The sequence below is a fragment of the Rhincodon typus genome, chromosome 8 (genome assembly GCF_021869965.1).
Source record: "Rhincodon typus isolate 14 chromosome 8, sRhiTyp1.1, whole genome shotgun sequence".
Lineage (NCBI taxonomy): Eukaryota > Metazoa > Chordata > Chondrichthyes > Orectolobiformes > Rhincodontidae > Rhincodon > Rhincodon typus.
In genome coordinates this window covers 88,200,560-88,227,927 of record NC_063339.1, presented here as the reverse complement: position 1 = coordinate 88,227,927, position 27,368 = coordinate 88,200,560, and the positions used below count along the sequence as shown (strand labels likewise).

General features: G+C 45.0%; 1 pseudogene; it reads right to left on the bottom strand.

Annotated features, from left to right (window-relative positions):
- Nucleotides 1-13,404: 13,404 nt before the first annotated feature.
- Nucleotides 13,405-20,141, bottom strand: LOC125483806 (annotated as a pseudogene).
- Between the last annotated feature and the right edge of the window lie 7,227 nt (nt 20,142-27,368).

The window sequence follows — 27,368 nt, the reverse complement described above, 5'->3', positions numbered from 1 at the left end:
AGCTTTTCCAGCAACTTCTGTTTTTGTTCCTGGTTTGCAGCGTCTGCGGTTTTTACGGTTCAGATTGATCACGTGTTGCCGCACAGCCCCGCCCCTCGCCGTTTCCGATTGATTGGAGGACCGAGCGGGAGAGGCTGGTCCTCCAACCAATCGGAAACCAAACAGCAAACCAGTCAGAGAGAAGGGAGGTGTCGAGCTGGATGAGAAGGGAGGGGCGGGTAGGAGGGATGGAAGACGGACAGGTCAAGGAGGCTGGGATGAGGAGAGTGGAGGTGAGGTGAGTTCAGGTAGGAAGTGGGCGTGGGGAGATTTTGAAGCTTGTAACGTGTTGCCGCAGAGCCCCGCCCCTCGCTGTTTCCGATTGGTTGGAGGACCAGCACCACCCTCTCGGTCCTCCAATCCTGCCCCTTCCCTCCTATTGGGTCGAACCCGCCGTCAATCATGCGTGCGCACGGTGACCCGGAGCATGCGCAGTATTTCCTGTTTCCTCTGTTGTTGCTCAGCTTCAGGAGTGGGGGTTCACTGTGAGGGATGGTAGGTACTGCCGATGCTGGAGTCTGAGATAACAAGGTGTAGAGCTGGATGAACACAGCAGGCCAGACAGCATCAGAGGAGCACGAAAGCTAACGTTTCGGGTCTGGACCCTTCTTCAGAAATGGGGGAGGGGAAGGGGTTTCTGAAATAAATAGAGAGAGGTGGAGGCAATGATGGAAGGTGGATAAAGGAGCGGATAGGTGGAGAGAAGACGGACAGGTCAAGGAGGTGGGGATGGAGCCAGTATGGGTGAGTGTAGGCAGGGAGTTGGGATGGGGTTTGGTAAGTGAGGAGGGAGGGGCGGGTAGGTGGGAGAAAAGATGGACGGTTCAAGGAGGAGGGAACGAGCTGGTCTGGTCTTGGGATGAGGTCGTGGGTGAGGAGATTTTGAAGCTTGTGAAATCCACATCGAGACCATTGGGATGTAGGGTTCCAAGGCGGCATATGAGATGCTGTTCCACCAGTTTGCAGGTGGCATCATTGTGATACTGGAGGAGGCCAAGGATGGACATGTCATCCAGGGAGTGGGAGGGGGGAGATGAAGTGGTTCGTGACTGGGAGATGTTGTTTGTCGCGAACCGAGCATAGGTGTTCCACAAAGCAGTCTCCAAGCCTCCACTTGGTCTCCCCGATATAGAGGAGGCCACATCAGGAACAGCAGATACAATAGGTCACATTAGCGGATGTGCAGGTGAACATCTGTTTAATGTGGAAGGTTTTCTTGGGGCCTGGGATGGAGAAGAGGGGTGAAGTGTAGGGGCAGGTGTAGCAACCCCTGCGGTTGCAGGGAAAGGTGCCAGGGGTGGTGGGGCTAGTGGGGAGTTTGGAGCGGATGAGGGAGTCACGGAGAGCGCGGTGCCTCCGGAAGGCAGATAAGGGTGGGGAGGGAAATATATCCTTCGTAGTGGGGTCCGATTGCATGTGGCGGAAGTGGCGGAGAATGATGCATTGAATCCAGAGGTTAATGGGGTGATAGGACAAGGGGAGTTCTGTCTTTGTTTTTATTGCGGGGAAGGGTTGTGAAGGCTGAGGTGCCGGAAATGCAAGAGATGTGGTCGAGGACATCTTCAATCCTGTGGGGGGATATTGCGGTCCTTGAAAAACGAGGATATCTGGGATGTTTGGGAGTGGAATGCCTCATCTTGGGAGCAGATGCGCCGGAGTTGGAGGAATTGGGAATGGGGGACTGCATCCTTGCAGGAAGGTGGGTGACAGGAGGTGTAGTCTCGGCAGCTCTAGGAGTCGGTGGGCTTGAAATAGATATCAGTTTCCAGGTGGTTACCAGAGATGGAGACAGAGAGGTCCAGGAAGGAGAACGAGGTATCAGAGATGGTTTTCCAGGTGAACTTAAGGTTAGGGTGGAAAGTGTTAGTAAAGTAGATGAACTGTTCGAGCTCCTCCTGGGATGGTATGGATGTGTGGATGATGCTTACATTGATCATTTGCCCATGACAGATAAGAGGACACTAACACCATGAAGAAAACATGGAAATGTGGTGACTGTGGGAAAAGATTTAATTTCCTATCCCAGCTGAAATTCATCAATACAATCATACTGGAGAGAGGCTGTTTACTTGTTCCATGGTTGGGAAGGGATTCACAGCGTTATCCAGTCTCGGGAAATACCTGATTATTCGGACTGAGGAGAAGCTGTTCAGCTGTAGTTCCTGTGGAAAGTTTCAGGCAGCATCAAGTTCACACTGGAGAGAAACTGTTTACCTGTTCTGAATGTGGGAATGGAGTCACACAGTCCCACAATTTGCTGATACACCAACACATTCGTACTGACGAGAATATAGCAAAGGATTCACTCAGTCCATTCATCTGCAGGCTTAGCTGCCTCTGCCAGTGCAACTTTCTGCTGTTCTGCTGCAATCAGTGCTCCAGGCAATGTACTAATCTCCTCCTTCAATTCTCACACCTCCCGAGACAACATACACAGGCTGGTCAACAGAATCCACACTTTGGGATACAGTCTTGGTTTGCTTGGGAAACCTACTGCCTCCAGACAGATCCCCGGGAGTGAGTTACAGATTGGAATCTAATCAAGGGGCTCGGAGCGGTTTACATAAAGAATAACAGATAGCCAGGGATGAGTTACAGACTGGAATCTAATCAAGGGGATTGGGGTGGTTTAAATGTAGAATAACAGTCACAGTGAAGTTAAAGGAAGCCCTTTGTGAAAATTGAATTGTGTTCATACAGTGTTCCTGTGACAGTTACAATGAAAACATTCGACTGAAATCAATGTTGAAACGAGGAGTAGTCTGAAAACATCAAAAGACTTTCAAATCTAATTTAATTGAAAAGTTTAAAAATATTCTGTTTTAAACCACTGAAGAAAAGATGAGAATAAAAATAAAAAGCTTAGCTTATTCTCAAAACAGAGAAAAACCTTTTCAGAAGACAAACAATTGAACTTCAAATTTGGAATAAATGTTTTTTCTATATGCTATTTTTTGTTTTCAAAGTGGCCTTAAAAGAAGGGACTAGAAAGATATTCTTGAAACAATAGAAATTTAAAATGCCTGTTTGAGATTATCTGAAGACTGCTGACAGTCTTTTTAAATTGAATACGTGAAAGTACAACATGATGTCTCCTAATGACTTAGGCTGTGCCCTGTCTAAGAGTAGCAGAGTGAATTCGCAATGATGACTTTTTTAAATCTTCTCTCTCACCTTCTGTGGGGTGGGTTGTGTTCTTTGAATATGATTAGCATACTGGCTCCTTCCAGAGCCACAGTGGATTGTGATTTCCTTTTTTTTTCCCTTTGGTTGTATGTTGAACATGTTTCAAGAATACAGAGAGGGAGTTGGAAGTCTTGAGCAGACAACGTTTGAAAACAGGAGAATCTTGAACTGACGACAATCATTTGAAGTTTTAATAGAAAAACACAAATTAAAACCACTAAGCCTAGACATAATTGTTTCTAAAATTGGGATTGATAAAGTTAGTTGATACAAATTGCTAGTTCAAATGCACAATGGGAAATCCAATTGAAATTTGAAGGGCAAATATATTTAAATCTTTAAACTTTAATTTAAAACAAGAGCCAATGGATACAGCCAAGGTGGTTTTAATTTGTTTCAGAATAAAATGGGATAGATTGTTTGTTTGGGAAGAAATTAATTGACCACGAATGAAACCTGTTTGCCCAACAACACTGCTGAGGCTGGACACAACAGAAATCTTTGAGTCTGTTGTTGTTCATTTGAATTTGGAATAATTTTGAGAGAAGGAAAGGCGAGTATAATCTCGCAAGTTACATTTGAGAAAATTGTACGTATCTTATTGTAAGAAAGATTAAACAAGCAAAGTAATGCTTGAAACCATACAGTACTAATATTTGTTTCTCTCTTTTATATAGCTGTCGTAAAAACACATTTTGTTGTTTACTGTGGATAGTAAAGCTTTCTCGAGAGTTACTGAATCAGCTAAGTCATTAGTAACTAAGTCATTGGTAACTATACCAATTTATTCTGACTGTATGCATCCTGCCTATTAACCAGTCTTCAGTCCACCCTAGTATACTGCTCTCAGTTCAATGCAACTTCATTTTATAGTCTCCTGTGTGAAATGTTACCAACAGCCTTCTGAAAGTATAGATACTCCATAATCACTGGTTCCCACTTCTTGATTCTGCTAGCAACATCCTTAAAAAACACATCAGGTTTCTCAAATATAACTTCCCCTCAATAAGTCATCTGTTCTGCCCAATTGGGCATTTATTTTCAAAACATCCAGTCATCACATCCTTTCCAGTAGTTATGGAAAAGGACAGACCTGATCTAAAAGTTAAATTTCTAAATTGACGGAAGGCCGATTTTGACAGTATTAGGCAAGAACATTCAAACAATGATTGGGAGAGGTGATTCGCAGGTAAAGGGATGGTTGGAAAGTGTAAGGCCTTCAAAAATGACATAACGAGAGTCCAGAGGCAGTATTACCTATTAGTGTGAGGCTGGTAGATGTAGAGAACGCTGGATGACTATAGAAATTGAAGCTCTGGTCAAGAAAAAGGATAAGGCCAATAGCAGGTATCGACAGCTGGGAATGAGTGAATCACTTCAGGAGTAAAAGAGCAGTAGAAGTACACTAAAGGGAAATTAGGAGGGTAAAAAGAGAACATGAGAAAGTTTTGGCAAATAGGATTAAGGAGAATCCAAAGAGATTCTACAAATACATAAAGGACAAAAGGGTGACGAGGGAGAGAATAGGGTCGCTTAAAGTTCAACAAGGCTGCCTACATTTGGAACCACACGAGATGGGTGAGATACTAAATGAGTTTTTTTTGCGTCAGTATTTACTGTGGAGAAGGACAGGGAAGCCAGAAAACTTGGAGAATAAACAGTGATATCTCAAAACGCATAACTGCAAATAAATCCCTTTGATGTGATCATGTGGTTCATAGAACTTTGTGGGAAGCCAGTGAAGCGATTGCTGGAACCCTTGCTGAGTTATTTTTATCATCGATAGCCACAGGTGAGGTGCTGGAAGACAGGAGGGTGACTAATGTGGTGCCATTATTTAAGAAAGGTGGTAAGGAAAAGCCAGGGAACTATAGACCAATAAGCCTGACATCAGTAGTCGGAAAGTTGGTGGAGGGAATTCTGTGGGACAGGATTTACATGTATCTGGAAAGGCAAAGATTGATTATGGGTCGTCAACATGGCTCTGTGTGTAGGAAATAGTGTCTCACTAATTTGCTTGAATTTTGTTTTTGAAGAAGTGACAGAGAAGACTAATGAAGGCAGAGTGGTGGATGTTGTCTGTATGTAGTTCAGCAAGACATTCGACAAGGTTCCATATGGTAGACTGGTTAACAAGGTTAGATCACATGGAATATTGGGAGAGCTAACTATTTGGATACAAAATTGGCTTGAAGGTTGGAGATAGAGGGTGTTAATGGTGAAGGGTTGTTTTTCAGACTGGAGGACTGCAACCAACAAGGATTGGTGATGGGTTCGCTGATTTTTGTCATTTATATAAATGATTTGGACATGAACTTACGAGATAAGAACAGTAAGTTTGCAGATGACTGCAAAATTGGAGGTGCAGTGGACAATGAAGAAGGTTACCTCAGAGTTCAGTGGGATCTTGATCAGATGGGCTGATGGGCCGAGGAATGACAGATGGAGTTTAATTTAGATAAATGCAAAAAGCTGTATTTCGGAAAGGCAAATCAGGGCAGGACTTACACACTTAATGGTAAGGTCCTGGTGAATGTTGCTGAACAAAGAGAATTTGGACTACAAGTTCATAGCCTTGAAAGTGGAGTTGTAGTTAGACACGGAAGTGAAGAAGGCGTTTAGTATGCTTGTCTTTATTAGTCAATGCATTAAGTGTAGTAATTGGGTGTCTTGTTGTGGCTGTACAGGATGTTGGTTAGGCCACTTTTGGAATACAGTGTTCAGTTCTGGTCTCCCTGCTTTAGAAAAAATGCTGTTAAACTGCAAAGGTTGCAGAAAACATTTACGAGGATGTTGCTGGGTTTGGAGGGTTCGAGCTATAGGAGAGGTTGAATAGGCTGGGGTTATTTTCTCGGACTGTTGGAGGCTGAGGATTGACCTTAGAGGTTCGTACAATCGTGAGGGGCATGATGAATAGCCAAGGTCATTTCCCCAGGGTGGGGGAGTCCAAAGTTAGATGGTATTGTTTGAGGTGAGAGGAGAAAGATGTAAAAGGGACCTAAGGGACAACTTTTTCACGCAGAGGGTGGTGCGTGTATGGAATGTGCTGCCAAGCTAGGCTGGTACAAGTACACCATTTAAAAGGCATCTGTATGGGTACATGAACAGGAAGGATTAGAGGTATATGGGCCAAATGTTGGCAAAAGGGAGTAGATTAATTTAGGATATTTGGTCGGCATGGTCTTCCAATCCAAGATAACTTCTTGCTATTGTTCTTATTCCATCTTGTACTAACATAGCTACCTCCCTTTCCTTTATTGCCTGCAGTAACTCTTGAAGACACCCCCAACAGCATCTTCCAAATCGATGACCTTCCCTGCGAGAAGGAGAAGGGCAGCAGCTACAAGAGAGATGCCATCAGTTACAAGTTCGCCTCCCAGATACACACCATCCTGTCTTGGAGATGTATTGTTGTTCTTTCAGAGTCACTGGGTCAAAAATCCCAGAACTCCCTTCTTAACAGCATTGTGGATGAACTCACATCTCCAAAGACAGTTGCAGTTCAAGAAAGCAGCTCACTACCACCTTCTCCAGGGCAATACATGCTGGCATTGCTAGTGACAGCCTATTTCCACAAATAGATTTTTTTAAAAAAGCTGACGATGAATAGGAATTCCCCTCACTTCCAGTCTATGTCTTTCCGCTTTTCAAAACATGAATATCTATATCTTCAACCAAGCTTTTGTCAGGCCTCCTAAGATCCCCTTTGACACAATATTTAATTTGGTCAGATTCGTATGTTTATGTTTCTGAGATGTATCTTGGGCCACTTGCCTAACTGAAGGCGTAATGTCAATGAAAGTTCTCTGTAAATCAAGTTGTGACAGACTGGGAGAGCCAGTATTAAAATAAATACACGGGTAAATGGAGTTGAGTCACAGATCAGATATGACCCTCAATGAATGATTCATTTTCTTTCTTTTCTCTTTTGTATTTTTTTTTAACATCCTCTTCTTCTCTCTCCCAGCCTCCGAACTCCGGGCCTCGGACCTTGTGGCTTCAGACCTCCCAGCCTTGGAGCTTACTGCCTCCGGCTTGCAGCCTCGGAACTCTCAGCCTCCGAACTGCCACCCTCAGCACCAACCCGGCAAGGCGTCCTCTCAGCCTGTTATGACGTTCTGCCGACCCAGCATGGCTTCGGTGTGGACTTTTGTCTCAAGGTGATTCCAGAGCATTCTCTTGGCCTCTCGAACCCTGAGCTGAAGCCAGGTGTCGTCTGGAGTCAAGGCCTGGTGCAAACTGGAGGTTAAGTGCCAGCGTGGACTGGGTAGGAAGACCGTTGTCCTGAACTTTTTTCTCCATTTTATAACTTAATTCTATAATCTGCAGTGCTGGGCTTTGTTTTCTAATCTCTATTCTTCCAAAGAACTGTAACTGCAAAAGCTGTACTTTGGGACTTTGTACTTAAGATCTCATGAGAGGTCGAACGACTGGTTAAGAGGAAGAAGAATGCTTCTGTGAGGTTTCGGAAACAAGGAACAGAAAAAGCTCTAGAGGGATACAAGTTATCCAGGCAGAAGCTGAAGAAAGGGCTTAGGAGAGCTATAAGGGGACAAGAGAAAACCTTGACAGATAGGATCAAGGAAAACTCAAAGGCTTTTTACACGTACGTGAGGAATTTGAGAATGACCAGAGAAAGGGTAGGGCCAATCAAGGATTGTAAAGGGAATTTGTGCACGGAGCCTAAAGAGATAGGAGAGGTCCTTACTGAATACTTTTCTTCGGTTTTCACAACTGAGAGGGATCTAGTTGCAGAGGAGGACAGTGTGATACAGGCTGGTAGGCTAGAGGAGGTCGATGTTAGGAAGGAAGATGTGCTAGGAATTTTGAGGAAGTTGAAGATAGATAAGTCTCCCGGGCCTGATGAGATTTATCCAAGGATTCTGTGGGAAGCGAGGGAAGAGATCGGAGGGCCTTTGACGATCATCTCCTCGTCCTCACTGTCAACGAGTATTCCTTGTTCAAAAAAGGGAATCAGGATAACCCTGGAAATTACAGGCCAGTTAGTCTTACGTCAGTGGTGGGCAAATTATTGGAAAGGGCTCTGAGAGATAGGATTTGTGATCACTTGGAAAGGCACAGTTTGATTCATGACAGTCAGCATGGATTTGTGAGGCGTAGAACATGCCTCACAATCCTTATTGAATTCTTTGAAGAGGTGACCAAACATGTGGATGAAGGTAGAGCAGTGGATGTGGTATACATGGATTTAAGTAAGGCGTTTGATAAGGTTCCCCATGGTAGGCTCATGCAGAAGGTAAGGAGACTTGGGATAGGGGGAAATGTGGCAGATTGGATTCAGAATTGGCTGACCCTTAGAAGACAAAGGGTGGTAGTGGACGGAAAATATTCAACATGGTGCTCAGTTACGAGTAGTGTACCACAAGGATCTGTTCTGGGTTCTCTTCTATTTGTGATTGTTGTAAATGATTTGGATGAAGGCGTGGAAGGGTGGATTAGCATGTTCGCGGACGATACGAAGGTGGGTTGCGTTGTGGACAGTGCAGAGGGCTGTTCTGGGTTACAAAGGGACATTGATAGGATGCAGATCTGGGCTGAGAAGTGGCAAATGGAGTTTAACCCTGAAAAGTGTGAGGTGATTCATTTTGGAAGGACAAACTTGAAAGCAGAATACAGGGTTAACGGAAAGATTATTGGCAGTGTGGAGGAGCACAGGGATCTTGGGGTTCATGTTCACAGTTCCCTGAAAGCTGCCACCCAGGTGGATAGAGTTGTTAAGAAGGGTATGGTGTGTTAGCATTCATTAATAGAGGGATTGAGTTCAAGAGCCATGAAGTTATGCTCCAGCTATACGAAAGCCTGGTTCAGCCACATCTGGAGTATTGTGTCCAGTTCTGGTCGCCTCATTACAGGAAAGATGTGGAATCATTGGAAAAGGTGCAGAGGAGATTTACTAGGATGTTGCCTGGAATGGAGGGAAGGTCATACGAGGAAAGGTTGAGAGAGCTAGGGCGTTTCTCTTTAGAACGATGAAGGATGAGAGATGACTTGATAGAGGTGTACAAAATGATCAGAGGTATAGATAGAGTGGACAGCCAGAGACGTTTTCCTAGGGTGGAGGTAGTTATTACGATGGAGCATAGTTTTAAAGGAGTGGAGGTAGATATAGGGGAGTCGTCAGAGGTAGGTTCTTTACTCAGAGAGTGGTCGGGGGTGGAATGCATTGCCAGAGAGGGTAGTGGAGTCGGCCTCATTAGGGGCATTTAAGCGGCTGCTAGATAGTCATATGGATGATAGTATAAGATGGAGGGTGGAGGTTAGATAGACCTTAGGATTAGGGTAAAAGTTCGGCACAACATCGTGGGCCGAAGGGCCTGTGCTGTGCTATACTGTTCCATGCTCTATGGTAAACTTAAGGGTCACCGGACCCAAATCGTTATTTCTGATTTCTCTTCACACATGCTGCCAGACTGGCTGAACGTTTCTGGCAACTTCTGTTGTTGTTTCTGATTACAGCATCCATATTTCGTTTGGCTTTTATTTCGTATTTCACTGTATTCATTTGACGACATGGGATAATAAAGTTAATTCTAATTCTGATGGAAAAGATCTGAGTGATTCAATGGCCCCTTCCTGTTCCTATATTTCAAATAAACCAGGACCCAAACACAACTGATGAACAGAAAGGCATGGAAGAGTTGGGGACAAGACACAACAACAGGAAACTAGGAGCAAAGTTTGTGAGCAGGGGAAGTCTGGGGAGAATGTACAGAACAACTGGAGTAGGTCATTCAGCCCCTTTTGAGTCTGCTCAGAATTTCAGTTAGACCCAGACTAAAGGACAAATAGTCTCCTCTTTTCGGGCTGGAGTACCTTTCCCCATGTCCTTACCCCACCACCACACACCAGGCCTTACACTTAGCCTTGTCATCACATGGGCTGCTATCATAAACAACCCAATGTCTGTGACTAATGGTCCCCATTAGCGGCTGTTTTATTTCACTCCTTCATCACTGAACAACACTGATTGCTCTTAGCTAATTGTTCTTGAGAAGATGGTGGTGAGCTGTCTTCTTTAACTGGAAAGTGATATATTCTCTCCAAAGTATTACATTATAGGACCCTCCTCTTCCAGGACCTTAGCAGTTTCTTAGTGCAAGCGCTTCAGTTTGTGGTAAGCCAGATAAATGGTGAAACAAAAACAGCAATTGCTGGAAAATTTCAGCAGGTTTGGCAGCATCTGTTGTCAGGGTCTGGAAGTCACTATCTGAAAGGGAAGTGGAGGCAGAAACCCTGAACATATTTAAAACGTGTCTGGATCTGCAGCTCGAGTGCTGGAACCTACAGGGCTACAGACCCAATGTCAGGAGGTGGGTGAGGCTGGGCAGATGTTGTTTTTTTGAACAGTGCAGACACAACGGTGCAAGTTGTCTCTTACTGCGCTGTAAACTTTCTATGATGGCTCTGAACGATTCACGGATTAAAAAGAATACTTTAGAATATTCCGTGTGTCAGAGTGAGGAGTGACTTTTGGATTGGTCTCCACAGGAAGACAGCATTTGGTGCTCAACCCCTCATTTAACATCAACGTGTTCACATATGGAAAGAATTTCACTAAGTTATGAACTCTGCTGCAACACCAATCAGTTTGCACTGGGGAGAGAGAGCATTCAGCACCTGTGTGTGTGGGAAAGGAAGCACTTGTTTAACCTGCTTCACTTCACACCAACCTGTTCACATTGATTAAAGACCTTTTCAATGTTCTGGCTGCGAGAAGTGTATTAAAAACACAATAAATTGCTGAACCATAAACACACTCACAATGAGGAATAAGCCAACCACTTGCTGTGTGCATGACAACACAAAGCCTGCTGAGTAACCAGTGCGTTTACACTGGGGAGAGCGCATTCATCTGCTCTCTGTGTGAAAAGGGATTCACCCAGACATCTCACCTGCTGACACATCAATGAGTTTATAAGTGATGACAAGAATTGGATTCTGCTGTTGTTGCTGCAGATAATCAGATTCAGAAATGAAACAGATAAATTCGGAGAATTGGAGGCTTTTTTTATTTATATTTCTGAGGTTAATGACGCTGTTATGTGACTGGAAGCCATCATTTCAATTCATCAAATAAATCAGCTTTGTTTCAAACACACTGTTTTGTGTTCTCGGTTTCTGGAAGATGTCAGGAGCATGGTCCCTGAAATCCACTCGGGAAACGCGTTTAGCAGATATTCAACAATTGAGCACGTCACATCAGATCATTTTCAGAAATGCAGGAGAGAGAGATTTTACTCAGGCAGTTATTGCAATCTGTAATGCCCTGCCTGAAAAGGGGTGGAAACAAATTGAAACAATAACTTTTAGCAGTGAATCAGATCTCTATTTTAAAGGAAGAGTCAGGGGAGAGGTGAGGAGAGTGAGATTAACTGACAGCTCTTTCAAAAGATGGTCATGTCACCATCAGGCAGGAAAAGGGGTGATGCCCAACTCCCAAAGAAAATCAAGGAAGTTATGATTAACCTGTATCAGACACAGGTCACCCTCTAACAGAGCATTGTGTCCAATTCAGGGAACTGCACTTTAGGAAGGAGGTGATCGATTTGCAGATGTTTAAAAAAAAATGTACAAAGCTATGGGGCAAAAGTAGGGGATAGGACGATCATTGGCAATAAGACATTGTGCTGAATGGCCTCTGTAGCAATGTAACTATTCCATTATTCTAATCAAAACTCTGGGGAAAGGACAGGGGAGAGGACAGATTGGCAGCTTCTTCACGGATGGTCCTGAGCCATCAAAGCAGCTCTATGTTAACTGGTCCAAAGTTCTGAAGAAGAGTCACACTGGACTCGAAATGTTAATTCCATTTCTCTCACCACAGGGACTGCCTGACCTATTGAGTTTCTCCAACACTTACCGATTATACTTCAGATTTCCAGCATCTGCAGTATTTTGCTTCCATGTTAACTGTTGTTTGATACCCAGTTTTCTAACGGGGAGGCAATGGCCTAATAGTATTATCGCTGGACTGTTAATCCAGAGACCAAGATAACATTCTGGGTTTGAATCCCGCCAAGACAGATAGTGGAATTTGATTTCAATAATAAAAAACAACTGGAATTAAGAATCTAGCGATGACCATGAATCCGTTGTCAATTGTTGGGGAAAAAACAATCTGGTTCACTCATGTCCTTTAGGGAAGGAAACTGCCATCCTTACCCGGCCTGGCCTACAAAAGACTCCAGAATCACAGCAGTATGGTCGACTCTCAACTGCTCTCTGGGAAACTGGGATGGGCAGTAAGTGCTGCCTAAAAGTTACGCCCACATCCTGTGAATGAACAAAGGAAAAAAAAAGACATTGAGTACCCTTTGAATTTTTTGTAAATACCTTTCCAATGCCCTGAGTAATTTCTGAATGTGTCAGAGGAACATTTGGAACATATGGAGGCCATTCAGTCCCTTAAGTCTCCTCAAACATTCAATTCAATCAGGACTGACCATTATTTCACGGACCCCGACCTTTGCGAAGCACTTAACAAAAATGTAATATCTCTGATTTAAAATGTTCAACTGGCTATTGTTCAGTTCCCTTTTAGGAGATTCCTTCGCACTTGATACAAACGCAATACGCCGACTTCTGTGAAAAGCCACAGTTTATTTAAGCAAGTACAAGCTTTGGAGGATCACTTAACAGTCTTCGCAGGGCTTGCGGAGCCGTGTCAAGCGATGCTCTCTGCGAGGGAACCGTCCTCCCTTTATATAGGTTTTTACAGCACAGTCAGACATGCATACAAGATACAATTTTTTTCTCCCCCATAATCACGTAACTTAATCATCTAACAGTAAAACAAAGGTTAGCTGCCCAAAAACAATGTGTAAGACGAGGTAGTTCCTTATCCTTTTAGCATTTACAGAGAGCAGTGTATAATTAGATTATCACCTTTTGTCTGCGAGACAGGGGCACCCACGAAGCACCTAATTTCTTGTATGTCAGCAGAACAGGTATTAACCCTTTAACATTTCATTCCCTCCTTTTATCGTTCCATGATAACCAACTAAATGGGGGCTGAGAAAGGCGCCGCCAGCTTATTCGTAAGAATCTTACAGCCAGAATTTAAGTAAGTTATTAACACACAGCATACAATGATTATACCAACAAAAATTACTAGCCCATGCAGTAGATATGGTCCCCAGGATCCTTCCAGTAGCCACCCTAGCCGGTCATCTCCTTTACCTTGTCTGAAATAATCCAATTGTGTTTAATAGACTGGATGGCGTGGGTTATGTTATATGATTCGTCCGTAACACGGGTGGTGCATTTGTCTCCTACTACTGTACAGACTCCGCTTTGTTGAGCCAGCTGATAGTCCACTGCATACCGGGTTTGCTGAGCATAGAGCCGAAGTTCGGCTAATTCTTGATTTACTTCTTCCAATGCCCACATTGTGCTATTTCCCAGGGCGGTGAGTCCACATATAAGGTAGTTTCGGTTTTTAGCGGACACCACCCCTGAGGAGCCTCCCAAAGTGACAGTTCCCAGGAAGCCATGTCCCAAGGAAGAGCCCAGGGTTACCGGATCCTGCCAGTCGGCGAAAAACTCCTTGCTTATGAAGCGTGTGACAATTCGTCATCGAGTATATGCTCGTTGGGGACAAGGGACAGTGAGAGGCCCAATGGTCCCAACAGGAAATAGCACCGGCAAAGTTGGAGTAGCAGTAGAAAAGGTCCCATTGAGAAAGAAAACGAATCCCGTCTTAGCACGGTAGCAGGTAACGAACTTATGGACTATCTTGTAATTATTCCAGGAGGATTAACCCTCAAATGATTGGAAGTTTGAGGAGTGAAACGGAAACATCCCATATCCCGTTGCTACATGGGTGCCATTACAACTTCCACAAGTCCAATGTATGCCTGAAGTCATGTTTACCAGTTTTGACTTCAAACAGCGGCAGTTCAATAGCCCTCCTTTAGTTGTACAAGTCCATTTTACACACTGATGGGGCCAGGAAGCATCATGGGGATGGTGGGTGACGTTTACTAAGGCATATACACAATAACTTCCATTACCATTAAAACGAAGCGGATAGCTGTTAGGATCCGTACAGTTGGCCCCTTCCTTCCCAGACTTAGGTTTAGTGCATGTACAATTGGAGGGGCCGTTACTTATCAATTCTACATATTTACCCTGCACACCCCTGCTCCAGGCTCCTCTCTTCCCTTGGCAAGGCTCACCAGAATAATCTACTTCATAGAGTTGGCGAGGGTTCCATCCTGGGGTTGCTACAAACAAAGCTTCTACAGATTGTGCTAGCGGAAAACACACTTTTCGATTACCATGCAGTAGGATATGTGTCTTATAAAACAAATTGTCCTCCAACCCACTCACAGTCTGAACAATACTTAGTCCAATGATTATTTTCAAGATGGTGAGGGAATCCATCGTTTACAGTCACTTAGGTGGATCCAGCGATTCTGCCCTTTGACTTTAAGTGCAGTCGGAGTCTGTAGAAGTATTTGGAATGGTCCTTTCCACCTGGGTCCGAGCTTGGGGCGATCCCAGTCTTTGATTAGAGCGAGGTCTCCCGCTTGTAGTCTGGGGGGTTCATTCTGGTCGTCTGAGCTCTGATCTGTCGCTTGTGATGGTGGTCCGAAGGCGTGCTTTACCTGTGAATGAAGAAACTTTAGAGACGATGTTAGCTGCTGAAAGTATCTTTGCATTTCCTCTCCCATAATATTTAAGTCTACGTGGGTAGGTGGGTCTGCATCGGCATCCCAAGGGGTCCTACTGGGTCAGCCATAAATTATTTCTGCGGCCGAGAGTCCAGTAGTGAAGTGGGGTGTTATTCTCATGTGGTACAGAGCTAAAGGCAAAACCTTTAGCCAGTTAAGGCCAGTTTCGGATGTTAGCTTAGTCAATTTAGTTTTGACAGTTCCGTTAGCTCGTTCCAGTATCCCTGCCGCCTGGGGGTGGTAGGCACAGTGGAATTGTTGCTGGATGTGTAACACCTCACATAGTTCTTTGTTGATTTCCCCTACAAAGTGGGGGCCATTGTCTGAACTAATCTGTCGAGGCACTCCAAATCTCGGTATGATCTCTGTCAGTAGTAATTTTACCACCGTTGAGGCTTTATTATTAGTGGTTGGAAAGGCTTCAATCCATCTGCTAAATACATCAACAATAACAAGCCAATACTTATAGCAATGTATACGCGGCAATTCAATGAAATCAAGTTGAATACACTCAAATGGGCCACCTGGCAAGGGTGTTTTCCCTGTTGTGCATCGCATTCCTTGGCCGGCATTATCTTGCTGACATGTCAGACATGACCTGACACGCTTCTGGGCTGCCTCAGCTAATCGGGGGTGCCACCAGGTACATAACATGATATTACTCATTCCCTCCTTGCCAAGGTGGGTATCAGTATGAAGACAGTCAATAAGCATTGGTAACAAAACATCAGGTATACACACTTGGCCAACTGGAGTGATCCAGAGACCTCTTGACGCAGAGTGCGAACACTCATGCATCTTCCATATTCCTTTTTCTGAGTCAGGGGCGACCCCCTGTAAACGCTGCACAGTGACAATGTCTGGTATGCCCGTTGTGTTCAAAGCATGTGAGCAATTTAACGCCTGCCGGTTCATAGAGGACACAATAGAATTGCATGCTGTTGCAGCGTCTTTGGCAGCTCGATCAGCTCTGGCATTGCCTTTGCTGATATCCGTATTGTCCATTACATTGGCGGCACATTTGATTATGGAACAATATTGGCAGAGCAGACATGTCAGGAGGTACCTCCATTTTATTCCCACATGATGAACCGGCTTGACACTTCAACCCTGATTCCTTATTTTGCCTCTCCTTTCTCAATCTTTCCTGTTCTGCTTTACTCATATCATAATCCTCACACTGCAGCTTCAACACATCCCTTCATGATCACATCCTCTAATCCCTCTCCAACATACATTATTCTCCCAGCTGGCTGTTTCGATTTATTCATTGTTTCCTCAGCAGTCTTTCTCTACGTGGATATTAAGGTTTTCCATTTTCTCCCCGTATTACGTTTCCAAATTGCCTCTTCTGCTTTTACGCATTTATCTACATCCCAAGTTCCCCCTATTGGCCAAATTTCATTTCCCAATTTCTTATTTAGGCATCCCGACAGACGTCTGAACCGTTCTTCATTTTCAGGGTCATCCCGACATAACCGATGAAAAGAGGTTCCGACACCCAACTTAGCCAACATCTGTCCCATTTTAATGCTTCTACTTCTTACTTATTTCTATATACTTGTCCAGTGTCCTTGGTCTCCTCACCCACATCAGGGTCCTGACCTTCGCGTGGGGGATTTCCCCTCTTAACAACCGGTCTAAGGCAGGGTGTTTGAGACAGACACTGTAGTTATCTTTTACCTTAGGTACTACATTCCAGGGACTTGAACCCGTGTATTGGAGGACTCTAACCTCCGAATTCCCGACACTTACAGTTGGGAGAACTCTAACCCCCGAATTCCCGGTGCTTACAGTTAGGAGGACTCTAACCCCCGAATTCCTGGTAATTACAGTTAGGAGGACTCTAACCTCCGAATTCCCGGTACTTACAGTTAGGAGGACTCTAACCCCCGAATTCCCGGTACTTACAGTTAGGAGGACTCTAACCTCCGAATTCACGGTACTTACAGTTTGGAGGACTCAAACCTCCGAATTCCAGGGGGACTCTAACCTCCCTGAGACGAACTCGTCAGCGTACAAGTGCATAGGTTATCTCGGAGATTCCGTCACTACAGAGTTCAAGGGCTCGAGGGGTCGACTGAGTGATAGGTTAATGAGAGAGATCAAGGTAAATCTTACCTTGTGGGCCCATCCGTCTCACGTCACCATCACTCAGGCGATCACTTATTCAGTCCATCTAGAATTTCCGTATATGTTGGAATCCCACTGCTGCCACCAAATGTTGAGTTCCGTTTTAGGAGATTCCTTCGCACTTGATACAAATGCAATACGCCAACTTCTGTGAAAAGCCACAGTTTATTTAAGCAAATACAAGCTTTGGAGGATCACTCAACAGTCTTCGCAGGGCTTGCGGAGCCGTGTCAAGCGATGCTCTCTGTAAGGGAACCGTCCTCCCTTTATATAGGTTTTTACAGCACAGTCAGACATGCATACAAGATACAATTTTTTTCTCCCCCATAATCACGTAACTTAATCATCTAACAGTAAAACAAAGGTTAGATGCCCAAAAACAATATGCAAGACGAGGTAGTTCCTTATCCTTTTAGCATTTACACAGAGCAGAGTATAATTAGATTACCAGCTTTTGTCTGCGAGATCTTTTTAACCTTAGTTCAACATTTACAGAGAGCAGAGTATAATTAGATTACCCCATTTTGTCTGCGAGACAGGGGCGCCCACGAAGCACCTAATTTCTTGTGTGTCAGCAGAACGGATATTAACCCTTTAACATTTCACCACGTTCTCGTCCAACAGGTTTATTTGAGATCACAAGCATTTGGAGCATTGCCCCTTTGTCAGGTGAAGATAGAAATGAGATGTCAACCTGTTGAAGTTACCAAAGAGGTTTACTTGCGTGCTAGACAGCAAAAAACAGGACAGATCTAGGATCTGCAGCCCAGCCACATCCAATTGTGAATGGTGGTAGACAATTGGACAGCTCACTGTGAAATGTTAAAGGGTTAATATTGTTCCGCTGACATATAAGAAATTAAGTGCTTCGTGGGTGCCCCGTCTCGCAGACAAAATGGGGTAATCTAATTATACTCTGCTCTCTGTAACTGTTGAACTAAGGTTAAAAAGATCTCGCAGACAAAAGCTGGTAATCTAATTATACTCTGCTCTTTGTAAGTGTTGAATTAAGGCTAAAAGGATAAGGAACTACCTCGTCTTACACATTGTTTTTGGGCAGCTAGCCTTTGTTTTACTGTTAGATGATTAAGTTACGTGATTATGGGGGAGAAAAAAATTGTATCTTGTATGCATGTCTGACTGTGCTGTAAAAACCTATATAAAGGGAGGACGGTTCCCTCACAGACAGCATCGCTTGACACGGCTCCACAAGACCTGCAAAGACTGTTAAGTGATCCTCCAAAGCTTGTACTTGCTTAAATAAACTGTGGCTTTTCACAGAAGTTGGCGTATTGCGTTTGTATCAAGTGCGAAGGAATCTCTGAAAAGGGAACTCAACACTGGTGTCATCTGACTTCTGACCTTGTCCACCCTCGTCCAATCCTGGCACCTCCACATCATCTATTTTTTAGCTATTCATGCTGCAGTTCTTGATATGCCCTCCTGAATTCTCGATTGAACCAGCTTTGATTCTCTGGCTTGATGGTAATAGGCAAGTCGGGGATTATGTCTGGCCATGATTTTACAGATTTTGTTCGAGGGCGATTCTACTGCTGTTGATAGAAGGAAAGAGATAACCTGGTACACTGTAGGCCCGATATGCAATAAGCTGCATGCAATGGCAGACCAAGTCTGTACAATGATGCAGGATCACAACGGCAGCAAAGGGAGTTCAAGAGACAACATGACATAGAGGTAGGGAAGGAAGCAGCAGAGGTAGCTGATCAGACTGTCTCATTCTCAGTCACAAAGAAATTCCATGAGATCATCAAACTTGTTGAAGGTGAGGATGGAGGAGGTAGGTAAGATGGAGAGCCATTCAAAAGAAACTAATATCTGAGATATTGAAATTAATATCATATATTGATCATCGTGCATTTAAGTAAAAGCTGTTCAATACTGTGTTTTCTTATCCCCAAAAGATAACCAGACTCATAGTCTTTCCGAACATCATTGGAAACAGATCCCAGAAAATATGATTAACCAGTCCTGATGAACCAGAAAATCCTTGTCCACACACTGCAGATGGACAGTCTCTACCCAATGTGAATGTGTGCACGTTCAATGATGTGATCATTTTTGAAATCAAGTCCTCCAGATAGACAATTTTATTAGCATTTCAACTGCTCAAGACCATTGCTCATTCCATGGTGTGAATAAGAGAGAAACAAAATCCTTCAACTGTATTTATTCGTGAATTCACTGGTGTCTCAGCAGGTTGGATGACTGAGTGAATCCCTTCCCACACACACAGCAAATGAATGGTTTCTTTCCAGTGTTAAGTCGCTGGTGTATATGCAGGTTGGGTGAATGTGTGAATGCCTTCCCACATCCATAACAGTTGAAGGGTCTCTCTCCAGTGTGAACTCACTGGTGTATTAGTAGGATGGATGCCTGAGTGAATCCCTTCCCACACACAGAGCAAGTGAATGGTTTCTTCACAGTGTGAACTCGCTGGTGTGTTAGCAGGTGGGATGACCGAGGGAATCCCTTCCCACACTCAGAGCACGTGAATGGTTTCTCCCCAGTGTGAACTCGCTGGTGTCTCAGCAGTTCATATGACTCTGTGAATCCATTCCCACACTTGATGCAAGTGAACGATCTCTCCCCAGTGTGAACTCGCTGGTGTCTCAGCAAGTGAGATGACCGCGTGAATCCCATCCCACACTTGGAGCATGTAAATGGTTTCTCCCCAGTGTGAACTCGCTGGTGTGTTACCAGGTGGGATGACTGAGTGAATCCCTTCCCACACACAGAGCAAGTGAACGGTCTTTCCCCAGTGTGAGCTCGCTGGTGTCTCAGTAGGCTGGATGACCGAGTGAATCCCTTCCCACACACAGAACAAATGAATGGCTTCTCCCCAGTGTGAACTCGCTGGTGTGTTAACATGTTGGATGACCGAATGAATCCCTTCCCACACTCGGAGCATTTGAATGGTTTCTCCCCAGTGTGAACTCACTGGTGTCTCAGCAGTTCATATGACTCTGTGAATCCAATCCGACGCTTGATGCAAGTGAACGGTCTCTCCCCAGTGTGAACTCGGTGGTGTGTCAGCAGGCTGGATGACTGAGTGAATCCCTTTCCACATTAAGAACAGGTGAACAGCTTTTTCCTATTGTTACTGCGTTGGTGAATTTCCAGTTGGGATGGGGAAAGAGTTCCCTTAAGGCAGTCCACATTTCTTCAGAGTCTCTCCCTCATGCGACTGTGCTGGTGTTTCGACATTTCAGATAAATGCTTGCAGACTGTTATACATACAATGTAGGCGTGTTTCTGTCCAGTGTGAATGCTGCGGTTTCTTCTTCAAAATCCTTTGATAAACAGGTTCCGATAAACAGAATGACTGTCAAAGCTGGATGTCATTTCATCTGAATCCTTTAATGACAAATCAACCTTTCAAACAGGAAATAAAAACAGTTGAGAGAGAAAGAAAGCAGAATAACACATACAGGCTGTGAAATTGAGAGAGATTCACCTGACCATTCATGGAGCCAATACTTGGGGAGAAAAACTATGATCTAAACTGTTGGATTATCATTAAAACCCAACATTAAAGCCAATCAGTGTTTTCACAAACTATAAATGGGAGGTAGCGCTGGGCGATAAAGTACTGAAGGAAGCATTATATGGACCTACAACTCGATTGTTCCCATTTTCTCCCCAAACACTTTGATTCCTAAGAACAAGTGCAGAAGCCAAAATATTGTAAATCTGAAGTAAGACAGAAAATGTTGAAACACTCATCAGGTTAAGCAGCATCTGAATCGTTCTTTTGATATATTACTGACCTAGACCTAAGGCCAGATGGTCTGCAATTCTCTCCATATACCTCACTGACTCTCTCTCCTTTTCAAGATTGTCCTTCAAGCTTACATCTTTAAAAAGGTCGTGCTCATTGGCTTTATGTTCCTCAGTGATGAGACTTGTGACATAATATAACAAAGAACAAAGAAAATTGCAGTACAGGAACAGGCCCTTCCGCCCTTCAAGCCTGCACTGACATGCTGCCCATCACAACGAATACCCCCTACCCTTCCGGGGATCATATCCCTCTATTCCGATCCTATTCATATACTTGTCAAGACACCCTTTAAAAGTCACTGTAGTATGTGCTTCCACTAGCTCCCCATGCAGCGAGTTCCAGGCACCCACCACCCTCTGTGTAAAAAACTTGCCTCATACATCACCTTTAAACCTTGCCCCTCGCACCTTAAACCCATGACCCCTGGTAACTGACTCTTCTCCCCTGGGCAAAAGCTTCTGACTGTCCACTCTGTCCATGCCCTTCATAATCCCGTAGACCTCTATCACGTCGCCCCTAAACCTCCATCGTTCCAGTGAGAACAACCCATGTTTCTCCAACCTCTCCTCATAGCTAATGCCCTCCATACCAGGCAACATCCTGGTAAATCTTTTCAGTACCCTCTCCAAAGCCACCACATCCTTCTGGTAGTGTGGCAACCAGAATTCCAAATGCGGCCAAATTAAGGTTCTATAAAGCTGCAACATTACCTGTCAATTTTCAAACTCAGCCAATGAAAGTAAGCATGTCATATACCTTGTTGCCTACCTTTTCCACCTGCGTTGCCACTTTCAGTGACCTGTGTACCTGTACATCCAGATCCCTCTGCCTTTCAGTACTCGTAAGGGTTCTGCCGTTTACTGTATATTTTCCATCTGGATTAGACCTTCCAAAATGCATTACCTCACATTTTTTCTTGATCAAACTCCATCTGCCATCTCTCTGCCCAAGTCACCAACTGATCTATATCCTGCTGTATCCTTTGACGGTCCTCATCGCAATCCACGATTCCACAACCTTTGTGTCATTGGCAAAAATACTGATCAGACCAGTTATATTCTCCTCCAAATCATTTATATATATTACAAGTAGCAAAGGTCCAAATACTGATCCCTAAGGAATACCATTAGTCACTGCCCTCCATTCAGAAATGCACCCTTCCACTGTTACCCTCTGTCTTCTATGACCGAGCCAGTTTTTTATCCATCTTGCAAGCTCACCTCTGACCCTGTGCGAGTTTACCTTCTGTATCTGCCTGCCATGAGGGACCTTGTCAAAGGCCTTACTGAAGTCCATATAGACAACATCCACTGCCCTATCCTCATCGATCATCTTTGTCACTTCCTCAAAAAACTCAACCAAGTTAGTGATACACGACCTCGCCTTCACAAAACCATGTTCCTTCTCGCTAACATGCCTGTTGCACTATTCACCACCCTATTCCGGTTTTATCTCCACATCCCTTCATCCCTTCAGCCCTCGGAAATATATCTAACTCCTTCTAGAAAATATTCAAGTTCTGGCCTCAGCCGCTTCCTATTGCAACGAATTCCACAGGTTCCTCACTGTCTGGATGAAAAGAAAATTCCTTTTCTCTGGCAAAATGGTTTCCATCTGCTCCTTTTTTTTGTATGTATCTCCCTGATTATCTTTACACTGCATTCGCGATTACTAATGCCCCAGTCACACCTCATCCAGACACTTCCTTTGTCTCTTTACTTCTCCATCACCCTCTTGATTTCGCAACATGAAACTTTTTGTCGGTGAAACTCTCCCGGCCTTCACCTTCACCATTCCCTTTGTTTACTGTCCCCATTCCCCTCTCCTAGCTCACCGACCTGATGCGTTCACCCAGTTTCAGAGTCCACAGCAGAGAAAAAAGCCCTTCCGCCTATCGAATCTGTGCCAGTCAAAAACAGCCCTCTATCTATTTAAGTGCCATTTACTGCACTTTGCCCATAGCCCTGTCCGTAATGGCATCCCATTTAAACAGAAATTGCTGAAAAACTCGGCACGTCTGGCAGCATCTGCGGAGAGAATAAATCTATGGAATGGAAACTCGACCCGAAAAGTTAACTCTGATTTCTCTTCACAGATGCTGCCAAGGCCTGCAGAACTTTTTGTTTTGTTTCTGATTTACAGCACCCGCAGTTTTTACGGTGTTTATTTTATACATCGAAATAGTTCTGGAATGTTATGACGGTTTCTACCTCTACCAGACTCCCGGCAGTAAGTTTCATATTCCCCCCACTATCTGAGTGTAAAAGAATCCTCACAGGTCATCGAAGCCTCCTGCCCCTTACCATCAATCCATGTCGCTGATACTGATTCCACCACCAAGCAGAAAGATTCATTCTTGTTTACTCTATTTCCCTCATAAATTTACACATCTCAATCATGTCCCCCCTCAGTCTACAACAAAAAACAGAAGTTGCTGGAAAAGCTCAGCAGGTCTGGCAGCATCCGGGACGAAAAAAAAGAGATAATGTTTCGGTTCCGATTACCCTTCCTCAGTCTATTCTGCTCTAAATAAACTAACCCCAGTCTCTGAGGGTGGAGTGGTTCCCAGCTGATAGATTCGATTCTGTCCTGCTGGGCAGAATGATCTGTCATTATCCCCAAATACTAAACCGCCTTCTGTGCAGTTAAACCAGCGCCGAGATTGACTGCAGTCCCGCATCCGCGAGATCCAGCAGCGTGTAACTGGGATCGGGAGAAAGTGTAAGAGAGAGGGCTGGCAATTGATTACAGTTCACCTACATTACCGGGATACGGACGGAGAGTTCTGAACACTCACCAACTCGACTCCAGCGAAACATTCAAGTTGAAAATGAGGAGCAGAGGCTGTTCCTGCTCTGATATCACCCCCGACAGTCAATCAGAGCCTCAGTCCCGCCCAGTTCACAGAAAACCTTCCAACTTATAACTTCCGGACACTTACCAGACTTGCCGAGGAGAGCGACAGTGCAAAGCAAGCACCTCAGGGAGCCTCGCTGTGCTGTCCCATTCCCGAACCCAGTCATGTGTCTTTATCCCGCGATTCCCTTTCCAGTGATTCCCATCTTCTGCTGTTGTCCCTGTCTCCAGTAAAACCAACTAATTCCCTCCCTATTCCCCTGGTAATCTTGTCGTGTGTGTGTGTGTGTGTGTGTGTGTGTCAGACTGTGTCCCGCCTTGCTGAGTGTCTCTCGCATTCACTGTTAGTCTTTCAGATTTGAACCATCGGCAGTGCTTTTTCGTTCTATAATCCTGACACACGGATTAAACATGATCAATAATTCAATTCATTACTCCATGTGTGTTTTATAGTAACCTTGAAACTGTGATTAATCTTCGAGAGCTTTCTCAGTTGGGAGAGGATTGAAATCTCTAAGGTTTTAGAGTAGATTTGTAGCTCGGGTTGTGGATGTTGATGTTGGTTGGCTTTCCGAGTTGGTTCGTTGTTCTGCAGATGTTTCATTGCCCTGATGGGTAACATCATCAGCGCAGCCTCTGTTGAAGCGTTGTTGTATTTTCCCGCCTGTTATTTAAACTCTGGCTGTTGAGCTGGATTACCTCACTTCCCGTTTTTCTTCGGAATGGTGTGTATATGGGGTCTAGCTCTCTGTGTTTATTGATGGCTTTCTTGAAGGAGAACCAGGACTCTAGGAATTCCCGTAATTGACTCTGCTTTGCCTGTCCCAGGATCCTGGTATTGTCCCAATCAAATTGATGGTTTTCCTTATCCATGTGGATGGAGATGAGTGAGTATCAGTCGTGTGGTTTTATTGCCAGTTGATGTTGGTGAATTCTTGGAAGAGCTCTTCCAAGCATTCAAAGACAACAGATAAGTTGCACTATCCGTTCCATCGATGACTGTATCGGCGCCGCCTCGTGCTCCCACGAGGAGCTCGAACAGTTCATCCACTTTACTAACACCTTCCACCCCAACCTTAAGTTCACCTGGACCATCTCTGATACCTCTCTCCTTCCTGGACTTCTCTGTCTCCATCTCTGGTAACCACCTGGAAACTGATATCTATTTCAAGCCCACCGACTCCCACAGCTACCAAGACTACACCTCCTCTCACCCACCTTCCTGCAAGAATTCCATCCCCTATTCCCAATTCCTCCGCCTCCGCCACATCTGCTCCCAAGATGAGGCGTTCCACTCCCTGACATCCCAGATGTCCTCGATTTTCAAGGACCACAATTACCCCCCAACAGTGGTCGAAAACAGCCTCGACCGCATCTCTTGCGTTTCCCGCACCTCAGCCCTCACACCCCCTCCCCGCAATAAAAACAAACACAGAATTCCTCTTGTCCTCACGTATCACCCCATTAACCTTCGGATTCAATGCAACATTCTCCGCCACTTCTGCCACCTGCAATCTGACCCCACTACCAAGGATATATTTCTCTCCCCACCCTTATCTGCCTTCCGGAGGGACCACTCTCTCCGCGACTCCCTTGTCCGCTCCACACTCCCCACTAGCCCCACCACCCCCGCCACCTTTCCCTGCAACCACAGGAGGTGCTACACCTGCCCCTACACTCCCCCCTCACCTCCATCCCAGGCCCCAAGAAAACCTTCAACATTAAACAGATGTTCACCTGTGCATCTGCTAATGAGGTATATTGTATCCGAAGTTCCCGATGTGGCCTCCTCTACATTGAGGAAACCAAGCGGGGGCTTGGAGACTGCTTTGTGGATCACCTACGTTCGGTTCCTGACAAACGACAACAACTCCCAGTCACGAACCACTTCACTTCCCCCCCCCACTCCTTGGACGACATGTCCATCCGGCCTCCTCCAGTGCCACAACGATGCCACCTGAAAACTGGAGGAACAGCACCTCACATTCCCCCTGGGAACCCTACTACCCAATGGTCTCAATGTGGACTTTACAAGCTTCAAAATCTCCCCACCCCCGACCAAGACCAGCCCTCTCTCTCGTCCCTGCCTCCTTGACCTGTCCATCTTTTCTCCCACCTATCCGTGCCTCCCACCTCACTGACCAACACCCATCCCCACATCCTACCTACACTCACCTCACCTCTACTTGCCTCATCCCCATCTCCTCGACCTGTCCGTCTTCCCTCCCACCTACCCGCCCCTCCCTCCTCACTGACCTACACCCGTCCCATCTCCCTACATACATTCACCTTTCCTGGCTTCATCCCCGCCTCCTTGACCTGTCCATCCTCTCTCCACCAATCTGCTCCATTATCTACCTTCTATCACCGCCTGCCCTCTCTCTATTTATTTCAGAGCCTCCTTCCCCTCCCCCATTTCTGAAGAAGGGTCCAGATCCGAAACGTCAGCTTTCCTGCTCCTCTGATGCTGCCTGGCCTGCTGTGTTCATCCAGCTCTACACCTTGTTATCTCAGATTCCAGCATCGGCAGCTCCTGCTGCCCCCATCACCATTTATGTCTGGTTGTAGCAGGATTGTTGGTCTGATGATATTGCAATTATTTTGCCCTGTCTATAATGCGTTAGTTCTGCTGTTTGTAATGCAAGCAGTCGAAAGCTATAACGGGTTGCAATCAGTTTTATGTACACATGGTTCTAACATGAACTCGTCACTGAACCATTGATCAGCTTCATGGTAATCATAGAGTGAGGGATTATCTGGGACAAAAAGTCACAGATTCTGGTGGAATACAATTCTGCTTCTGCTGCTGCTGCTGCGGTTTACATCACCACATGAATGCCCAGTTTTGAGCTGCAATGAGTGCAATGTAATTCAGCTGCCTGTCCCCCAGTTCGGACCGAGTCCCGGTCGCCCTTGTACACAATGACCTGCACTGTTTTCTGATGTGGTAACACTTCCATTTTAATATTCTCATTCTTCTGAGGGTCTTTCCACGATGTCACGCCTCCAATTTGTCACATTCCTCAAAACCCTTTAACATATTCATCTGAACCTTTTCCCTTCCAGTAGGGGCATCTTCAGGCGACTGTCTGTGCAGAGTTTGCATATTCTCCCCGTGTCTGCGTGGATTTCCTCCGGGTGGTCCGGTTTCCACCCACAGTCCAAAGATGTGCGGGCTAGGTGAATTAGCCATGCTAAATTGCCCATAGTGTTGAGGATGTGTAGATTAGGTGGGTAATAGGGGGATGGGTCTGGATGGGATTCTCTGAGGGTCAGTGTGGACTGGTTAGGCTGCAGGACTTGTTTCCACACTATAAGAAGGTTTTTAAAATGAATGTTTCTCTCCCTGACCATGATTAAGAGCTCTGTAATGTCATTGATGCCAGAGTAATGTAGTTTCAGAACCAATTAATTTGTTCACCTTGCGCTGTCATTCATTTCTCAGTGTATGGTGATCCATGTTGGACAGGGCGTTTGATCAGCTTTGACACTTTTTTCAGATTTCCAGCATGCACGGTTCTTTGTTTTGTTGAAAATTCAGTTAGTGCCGATTCATTTCTGGAGGAACTCAGCAGGTCTAGATGCATCTGTGGAGACAGAGAAACAAAGTTAAGGTTTCAAGTCCAGCGAGACCCTTCTTCAGAACTGAAAAGAGT